Source organism: Mirounga angustirostris, unplaced genomic scaffold (genome assembly GCF_029215605.1).
Source record: "Mirounga angustirostris isolate CCGP_5_RB_7025 unplaced genomic scaffold, mMirAng1.0.hap1 SCAF_1, whole genome shotgun sequence".
Lineage (NCBI taxonomy): Eukaryota > Metazoa > Chordata > Mammalia > Carnivora > Phocidae > Mirounga > Mirounga angustirostris.
In genome coordinates, this window is record NW_026991709.1 from 88393095 (window position 1) to 88402954 (window position 9860).

General features: G+C 36.4%; 1 pseudogene; it reads right to left on the bottom strand.

Moving 5' to 3' along the window:
* Positions 1–8233: 8233 nt before the first annotated feature.
* LOC123862879 (PDZ domain-containing protein 11-like) lies at positions 8234–8743 on the bottom strand (annotated as a pseudogene).
* Positions 8744–9860: the final 1117 nt, after the last annotated feature.

Here is a 9860-nt window from a genome sequence, read left to right on the forward strand (position 1 = left end):
CATCTCAACAGGAATCTCAGAATTATAGGGAATCAAAGATGCACATGATAGTCTCTTCAAAGAGCTGACAATATAGCTGGAGAGATAAGATGTTAAACAGAAAAAATGATAAAAACTAAGAATTCCTTAAGAGGAAACAATCATAGTAGGCAATGTCATATTCACGATAATATATGGATTTTCTGAGATAATCCCCACTTTATGGAAGTTTATTCTCTTCTTAAAGTGATATGTATAGAATTCAAAGTCTATGTCATTGCAGTGCTTTCTATAAAAATCAGGGATAAAAATCTGAACATGTGACTGGCTTCTCCATTTTAGAGGTGGTTACCCACATCTGCACATGCAGAAAGCCATAGTTATGGATGAATGTTTTCAATGGAAATGATTTATAGAGAAGGTGAAATTTGAAACACATTTTTAAATGACAAAGATTAAAGGAGGAAGGGAAGAACCCAGGGCATCTGAGGGAGAACTATATAAGTGAAGGCACAGAGGTAGGAGATTTTGTCTTGAATGTAGAGGATGGTGGGAAGACTGGTCTGGAAGGAGCAAAGGTATGCAGGGGAGAAACAAGAAATAAAGTTGGAGGGCGGAAACAGTGTTAATCTTTGGAGGGCCTTCAAAGCTGGGGTTTAATTTTATAAGATAAATATTACATTATCATTGCTATTCCATGATCAAAATATTTTTACCACGAGGAAAGTAAATTTCCTCATCTGCCAGAGGAAATGTGCATTATATGAATTCAGCCATATATGCTAGGAGCTAGCGTAACAGAGTAGACATAAGACAAAATTTTGAATTTCAGGATTTTAGTTTATCATGAGAAATTTACTTAGGCACTCCAAGTCTCAACTGTCTTTTCTGTGAAAAATGGGTTATGGTAACAATAGGACCTCCTTATGTTATAATGTTCAAATATAAGAATACATGTTAAAATACCTTATAAAGTGATAATATTTATTCTGCATTAGTTATTTACCTTTCAATTAAAAACGCTAAAAACCTAAGCATGGATTGATCAGAACCTGGACAGTGGAGGTGACATGCAAAACAAATGCTTGGATCTGAGTAAATTGTTTTTTGTGTTTTTGTTTTTTTTAAGTGGTATATAATTTCTAGTTCTTTCCAGTTCTTTTATGATTTTGCTCCATCAGAGCTCCCGGCTACACAGTAGCCCACTGCCCCATGGCTGTTGAAGCCCATCAGTCCAAAGCTATGTCACTCTCTTTAACTGCAGTTTGGAAGACATTATATGTAGTGGTAGGACTTGGAACGGAAGGGGTAAGAGAGAGAAAAGCATCAAAATTAGCTCTTATTTAGAATTCCAGAAGAATAATGCTGCTATTGAAGAAAAAACATGTTATAGGACAGAGAAGCAATTTGTGTGGTGAAAATGAGGGCATTCAGGGCATCTGGGTGGCTCAGTTGGATAAGCGTCTGCCTTTGGCTTCAGTCATAATCTCGGGGTCCTGGGATTGAACCCCATACGGTCTCCCTGCTCAGCAAGCGGAAGTCTGCTTCTCCCTCTCCCTCTGCCCCCCACCCCCCGCTCATGCTTACTCTTGCTCAAAGAAATAAATAAAATCTTTTAAAAAAATGAGGGAGTTCAATTTTGAATAGGATGTGCTCCATTTTTACATATTGAGAATTAGTTGCTGGTGGGCCGTCTAAATGAAGATGATCTGTAGTTCATTCCACACATTGCTTTACTGTGAAACAGAGTGGGCTGGCCCTGCGCAGATTTTGAAGGCAGAGGAGGTATAACAAATTGAAGACAAGAAGGGATGTGAGAATGGTAAAAACAGTAACAAAAAAAGAAATAGAATCTAAAATTTTTTTTTTTAAGATTTTATTTATTTATTTGACAGAGAGAGAGGGAACACAAGCAGGGGAGTGGGAGAGTGAGAAGCAGGCTTCCCGTGGAGCTGGGAGCCCGATGCGGGGCTCGATCCCAGAACCCTGAGATCACGACCCGAGCGGAAGGCAGTTGCTTAAGCGACTGAGCCACCCAGGCGCCCTGGAATCTAAAATTTTTTAAGAGAGGAAGTGACCAGTAGATTCAGGTAACTGAGAGTTCAAGAAAATTGAGGACTGAGTATATTCACTTAGAAATATTTTTAATTTGGCTAGGAAAAAAAAATCCTAAAAGAACAGTTTCATTACAGGAGAGGATTAAGGATTTGAGACACAAGAAAATCTGAGAAAAGCAGAATGGATACCACTAGAATGGATCAAAGTACAGAAAAACTGGCCCAGGAATCTGAGGAAAGAGGAAAATCTGTGTGGCAAGGAGAGGAGCTTCTTATTAAAGTGTGTGTGTGTCAGATATGTTGTGAGGGGAGGGTACTAATATTTGAGGGTCTTAGGAAAAGCAAAGTTGTATACTTGATGGAGGGACCGGGAGAGAGAAAATGGATAAACGTAACGATTTCAGGAGTTCAGTGCCAAGGTGATTGGTATGAAGTCAAAAGCTGTGATTCTCAGCAGAGAGAGGGCCCTGTCCCCATGAAGTAAACATGTTAGTATCTCAGAAGCAGTTTTTTCCAGCTTCCGATAGCCCCTAGAGTTTCTATAATGTCCCTGAAAAAGGTGTGCATTCCAACAGAAAAACCATATAGTCTAAAAAAATACGAATGGGGAAAATGTGCCTAGGAAGCATATGGAGGCATAAAAAATAATCTATGAGATCAGGTTAATGAACAGACATCAACATGGAAATTTTAGTTACAGAAAGGCAATGATACAGCAAAGAGTTCTGAGATTAGAAAGACCTGGACTGAATTCTGGCTTTGCCAGGTGCAGAATATTCCAAAGTCCATTTATGTCTTCAGCCCTAAAAGAGATATGATATTTGCCTTTATAGCAAGAGTTTTCTGAGTATCTAATATGACAATGCATGTCAAAATGCTGTACAAACTGTTAGAATTTCTATTATTGTGATTGTTATCTAGATGGTAGTAGATGAAAGATTTGAGTCAAATTTGAAGACTTTGGCATTTAAAAAGTAATTTATCTGAAAAAGACAATAATAGAAATGACAATTAAAATTAAAATGAAGAGATTTGGGGAAGACATAAGAATTATTGGTCAGAAAGTTCTTTTTGTGAGCAAGCAGCCAACTTACTTTCCCCACCACTGAGCAGAAACAAGAGAACTCATATTCACTTGAAGAGATTATGGCTTATAAATTTCAGGGAAGAGCCTAATCTGCATTAGAACATGCAACTAGAGATAAAAGGAGAGTCAAGAGATAATAATATGTATGTATCCTTTTACATATATTACTATATTTGATGTATTAAAATGCAATGGGCTAATACTATTATTATCCCAATTTTACACATGAGGAGCCCAAGGGCAAAAATATTAAATAATGCTCCCAGTTTGTCACATAAATAGTATATGTTAGTTGCCTAATTCAGTCTAGCTTTCTTAGGGGAAAGAAAAAGCCTGTGTTCTTTCCAATAAGTCTCCTTTGGAGACTTAACTTTTAGCTTAAAATTGGGTTTACATGAATTTCACTCTTTTGTTAACTGAGCTAAATGGCTGCTTTTTGGTGGGATGGATGAAAGTTCACAGGAGCCCTTTCTCTTAGAGGGGACAAGTACCCTTCCCTTATTTCTTTCATTTGAGACAATGTATGAAGCAACAGTTGCAGTCAACTGAAATGTTACTAGAATTTGAAAACTTGACATTTATGCTTCTTTTTCTTTTTCTTTGTTTCTTTGTTTCTTCCTTTGCTTCTTTCCTTCCTTCCTTCCTTCCTTCCTTCCTTCCTTCCTTCCTTCCTTCTTTTCTTTTCCTTCCTTCCTTCCTCCCTTCCTTCCTTCCTTCCTTTTCCTCTCTCCCTTTCTCCCTCTTTCTTTCCTTTCTTCCTTCCTTCCTTCCCTCCTTCTACTTACTCCCTTTGGGAATCTGTGTGCCAAAGACTTGGTGTCATAACTACCTTCTCCCTCCTGCTAACCTGGCTGGCATGGCATATCCCAGCTACTCTGTGGGTTTTATGGAGCTGTGTGTCCTGCAGATGTATGGAATAAGTTGTGGTGTAGTTTTTTGGCACATAATAAACATGTTGCAACAGCAGCAGCAGCAGCTAAATAAACAATTTTTTAGACTCTACAGGGTACAGCTAAAATTTCTTGAATACCTCTCTGATTTCTTTTAAGTTGTTATCCTTCAGATGTGTGTTTAATCTAATTCTGGATTTATCTAGATACATGAGATTCCCCTATGCTCAGGACATCATGATAATTTGCTGCAGGTGGTCAGTGTATAATTCTCTTTCTCCTTAAATGGTTCTTGGCTAGATACACTGAATATGCTATGGAGTCCTGTTGGGCTCTGGAAGTAAGAGTTAATAAGAATAGCAGCAGGGTTTTTCTCTTCTATCTGCACATTTGTTAAGAATATTCTGATATTTTGAAACAGAATATTCCTAAATCAAGGAAAAAAATTCATTTAAACTTTGGAGAATTGTTAATATTTGGAAAAGATTCTAAGGAAAAAGATGCAAATGATCTATTTTCAATATCCAAACAATTTCCTAGACTGAAATAAGACAGTTGAATGAAAAGACAATACTTGGTTATAGCATAATATAACTAAAATATATTGTTTCAGAGACCAAATGTATTGTGTAGACATTTTATAAGTACTCATTCAAAAGAATAATGCATTAGTTCTATGTTTTATTTAAATCTTTTGGTAACTAAGTCCATTAAGATGAAAATATTTCAAAATATTTTTAGTTCTAATAAAAAAATCCTGTTTTCTCCAAGATTTTAGATACATTTATGTCATCACCAATATTATTAAATAGCTTTATTATAGATTTGCTGCATATTTACTTTATAGAAGATCTACCAGGAATTTCCATAATTGAGTTTTTCTTGCAAAATACACTTTTAATTTGTGCTAACTCAGAAATAAATGAATGAGTGACAGAGGAATATGCCTTTGCAGGTAGGAAGCAATATTGTTAATTTCCCCCAAAGGAACAGTCGACCATGCCAGAAATGGCTAAATAATTAAAAGGGAAAAATAGAGAATGCACATACCTGTTGTAAGTAATTTGCCAAGTGAGTTTTATTATCAAAAGCTGTTTTCTTGGAGGTAACAGAGGAAACTGGTTGGTTTTGAAGATAAGATCTAGATAAATGGTCAAGAGACCAAATATAACAACATATAGTTTTATAAATCTGCTAGAATGATTTTTAGGTTCAAGTGACATAAAGCCTCTCTGATTCCTCCCCTCCTTCTAGGAATATAGAAAAAAAAATAATTTTTATTTACTATTTTTTCTTACATGGACATCCCAATCAAAATAGCCACCAAATATTAACTGATTATCTACTGAGGACCTGATAGTTCACTCAAGAGGATATAAATCTAATGAGAACTATAAAGGCTGAAGGGAGTAAGGACTCTTTCAAATGCTCTCTACTCTTAAATTCTACTTACTCATTTTTCTTTTTCTTACTAAGGGACTTCAATAATAATAATAATAATGATAATTCAAAAATATAAAATAAAAAATCTCATTTATTTACTTGCTTTATTTTTCTTAATGGTATATATCACATATTTATATGTAAAATATAGATTGTATATAACATATAAACACAATGTATTATACATTGTGTATGTTACACAGTAATATTATTTAGACTTATATTTTTTAAAATATTGTAACATAAATACATATTTATGTACACATATATACATAAGCACATACATAATTCTAAATAGTATTACTAACTCTAAAAATATACACAGTGTTTCTTAAAAAATAAAGCAGTACAGATGAGTGGAGTTGCTAACGCTTCATTGTTGTTGTTGTTGTGGTTACTGATTTGCACTAAAATCTCCAATGAAAGAAATAGAGCTCCAGCATAAAATGAAGGGCCAAGTAAGGGTTTTCATTCTACTTGCTGGGTCATCCACTCAAACTATGCTTCTCCTACCTTCAACTATTATCAACGGTAACCATGAGATTCAACATTTTTTTCTTTTCTTTTCTATTGCCCTGCAAAAAAGCAGATGGAGGCAAAATGAGGAGACTGCAACTGTCCCCCTTTCTAATTTATAACATACAGTAACTGCCTTCTCCCCCGCCACACACACATACCCCAAAAATCACAATGCACATTATATAACAGAATCTCAGAAGGAAAATAAACAAACTCCCAGAAATATGGTAAAGCATGAACTTTTGTAGTACATTTGGAAAAGACTAAATAAAATTTAAAATCTAGTAGAGTTTCTTTGCTCTGCAGGATAAAAACTGGATTTTATAGTTGCATTTAGATAGAAAGGAAAAAAAAAATGAAGATGAGCCATGTATAATTTACCATGGCAGATTGTGTGCTTCTGCCTCCCCCTAATCATTTGGCTAACTCTGTAGCCTATCTACACCTAATTACCAACAGACCATGCCCTTGTAATAACTCTCTCCCCCTCCCATTCTCCCTCTGAGTGAAAATGTGGGAATAATTTTCACTTATGTCATCACCAGTGTGAGAGTTAGTTTCTTGGACAGGGTTTATTCATATTTGTGTCTCTGTGATACAGCATACTACCTGGCATTCCTGCCCTTTGTGAATATTCTCCCAACCTTTTCAAAATGTACCTGTAAAAACAATGTAGGTCTTAGTTTTTTAAAATGATCCAATTACAAATAAAATTCAATCTTAAAATTTTATAATTATACTTCAATATGAGTTGACACTAGGAGGTAACTAGATTTTATCAAAAAAAAAAGCAAAGCTAAAAAAACAAAACAAACAAACAACAAAGCAAAGCTAATTAAGTAATGGCAAATGAATTAATAAACTAAAACAGCACACTTTAACTTAATATTCTTCCATTGTATAGTTTCACTTAATAATGCAATCTGCTATTGAACACAGACTTAGTGTCTGCTTAATTTCATGCAAAATGTAATATATACAGACATTCAGTCAACAGGCACATATCATATTTTAATATTTGATGTTTAATATTAATTATTAATTTTATTTAATATTAAATGATTAAATATTAATTTTAATAATTTTATATTTTATTTTAATCATCATTATAAACAATCTAATTGAAAAGCAAATATCTATTTTGCATATTTCTTAAAGGATATTTTAGGTAATGAATATTAAAAATGACTGAGAAGATAACTTGAATGGAGCTTAAAAGCCTTTTAGGTTATTTAGCATTGAAAGTGTATCTCTTCTAATTCATTTTATAAAAGAAAAAGAAGGTATCAGGTCTGTCTTCTGAAAAGAATCATTATTCGAATAGACTAAAACACAGTTCTTTACCTGAAATTCTAATTTCTCACTTTATGCAAAACCAGCTATTAAATCTCTCCAACCCATTTTGGAAAAATAAGATCATATTAAACATTATTGAATTTAATTGCCCCTACCCACTGCACACAGAAAGCTAGAGGATTTAATTAGCACTACTACTCTGGATTACAAAATAAGGGAAGCAAACTAATATTTATTGCCCATGTGTTGTTTGCCAGGTATTCACACCTATTTTTCATCTCCTCAAAACAAGTTTGCTAAGTATATATTATTTTACACACAAAAAGAAACATCTGAGATTTGGAAAGAGTGTATGATTTGCCTAATATCACAAAGCTCTTAAATAGCAAACCTATTATCAAATCTATGTGTGTCTGGCTATAAAGCCTGACTCCTTGTATAACCTACTACTTCATTCCTAATGTAGTTAATCATGTAAAATCTTGGGGCGCCTGAGTGGCTCAGTCGTTAAGCGTCTGCCTTCGGCTCAGGTCGTGATCCTGGGGTCCTGGGATCGAGCCCCGCGTCGGGCTCCCTGCTCCGCGGGAAGCCTGCTTCTCCCTCTCACACTCCCCTTGCTTGTGTTCCCTCTCTCGCTGCCTCTCTCTCTGTCAAATAAATAAATAAAATCTTTAAAAAAAAAATCATGTAAAATCTTAAAATCTTACTTAAAATTTTTGTACACATCGACCTCTCAAGTGGGCTGTAAGATCTTCAATGACTTGGAACCTGGGATTCCAAAGGAATGAACTTTGAAATGTGGGAATGAAAGAGGAATCCTTCCTCTTTCAGGGAATGAAGCTCATCTAGAAAAATAGGCAACAAAAAGTACAGTGCAGTTTGGGTAATGCAGTTGGCTAGCTGGCTCCATGCAGGGCCTCACTGTGCTGCTAACCTCCCCCCTCCACTCTTTCAGGGTGGGGCTAAGAGTAGTTGCCCAAGAGGATTTCCTGAGGTCTAGCTAGTTTGTCCAAGAAGATTCCTTGTGGAGGGCTATGGACTGCAACTCTATAGTGCACAGTCCTCTCTCTTTGGCAATGATAATTGTAGGTAAAGAAGCAGATACTCACGCTGATTTCACAGGCTGTCTTCAGGATCTCATCAGCCTTGCTGTGCTCAATATCTTGGAAAACCACATCATTCACAGCTGGGACTTAGTCCCCTTCCTGAAGTTCTGCTTGATGTGCATCCGAGTCAGGAATCACGTTGGAGATAAAAATGTCTATCTGGGAAGCCTTTCCTCCTCAGATATTAAATCCCAACTGAGCCCCAGGGGACTACTTCGGTGTGACAATTCAGGGCAGAAACTGGGTCAACTTATTTTTGTAGTCTGGGTAATATACCCTTTCATGAGGAGGAATCCATGCTGGGGGATTCTCATAGGCAGGCAGGAAAACCTCCGGCTAGTCATCGTAAGGAATCTGGCGGTCCATCTCTAGCAAGTCCCCTCAGGCGTCGGGGGCCTCGGGCTCCGCTCACTGACAATTCAATCTGGAAACTGGAAGCAGATGCTTAGATGGATCCAAAAGGGTGGGTTCAGGGGGCAGCATTCAGGCCCTCCCCTTCCCCATGCACCAAGATCTTTTATGTCTTATTCACCACCATATTGCCAAGTGCCTAGAACTGCCTGATATATACTAGTTCTCAATGAACATTTATTTTATTTTATTTTTTAAAGATGTTATTTATTTATTCATGAGAGAGAGAGAGAGGCACAGAGGGAGAAGCAGACCTCCCACAGAGCGGGGAGCCCGACGTGGGACTCGATCCCAGGACCCCGGGATCATGACCTGAACCGAAGGCAGATGCTTAACGATCTGAGCCACCCAGGCGCCCTCAATGAACATTTATTGAATAAATGAATGGGTGGATAAAGAGACGTTATATTCATGGATAATGAAAAAAAGGCTGAGAGGGAGCATAAAAATTCTAAACGCCAAAATTAGGAATAAACAGAACTCAGTTGATGGAAATAGGTGTCTACAAACTGTGTGGCATACATTTATCAATGGCTAACACATAAGCACTGATTTATAAAATATACATTCAGGAGTTCTTCAGAGTGATTTTTCTTTTTCCCAATCATCAAGACATGTTCAAGGACTAGTGGCTTCAACTTATGTTGAAATGTGTGAACCAGCTAGACTTTCAAATATTTCTACTCAAGTAAGCATGAAATTAACTGAGATGCATTATATTCTTCCACAAAATGTCAGAAGGAAATTCAAATCCATCATTGAATGTGGCTAAATTGTGCTTTACAGTTGTTGTATTGTGGTACTAACTGAAGACATGACCCAATCAAACACCATCATAATAGTTATCATGGCATCCTATTTTCCATAATTTATACTTTCACCTCAACTGGAAGAGGTCCAGCCAGGGATGCCACATCACTTAGCTTCAGGGGTTTCTTGTATTCTCTCCTCCATGGAGTATATAATTAGACAGCTCTGGCAACGATTATGATAGAGTCTCATCTTTGCCAAAATACTTTAGTTTGGTGTGCTTCCCCCACCCCAAGATTCCTACCCAACAATCATCCTTATC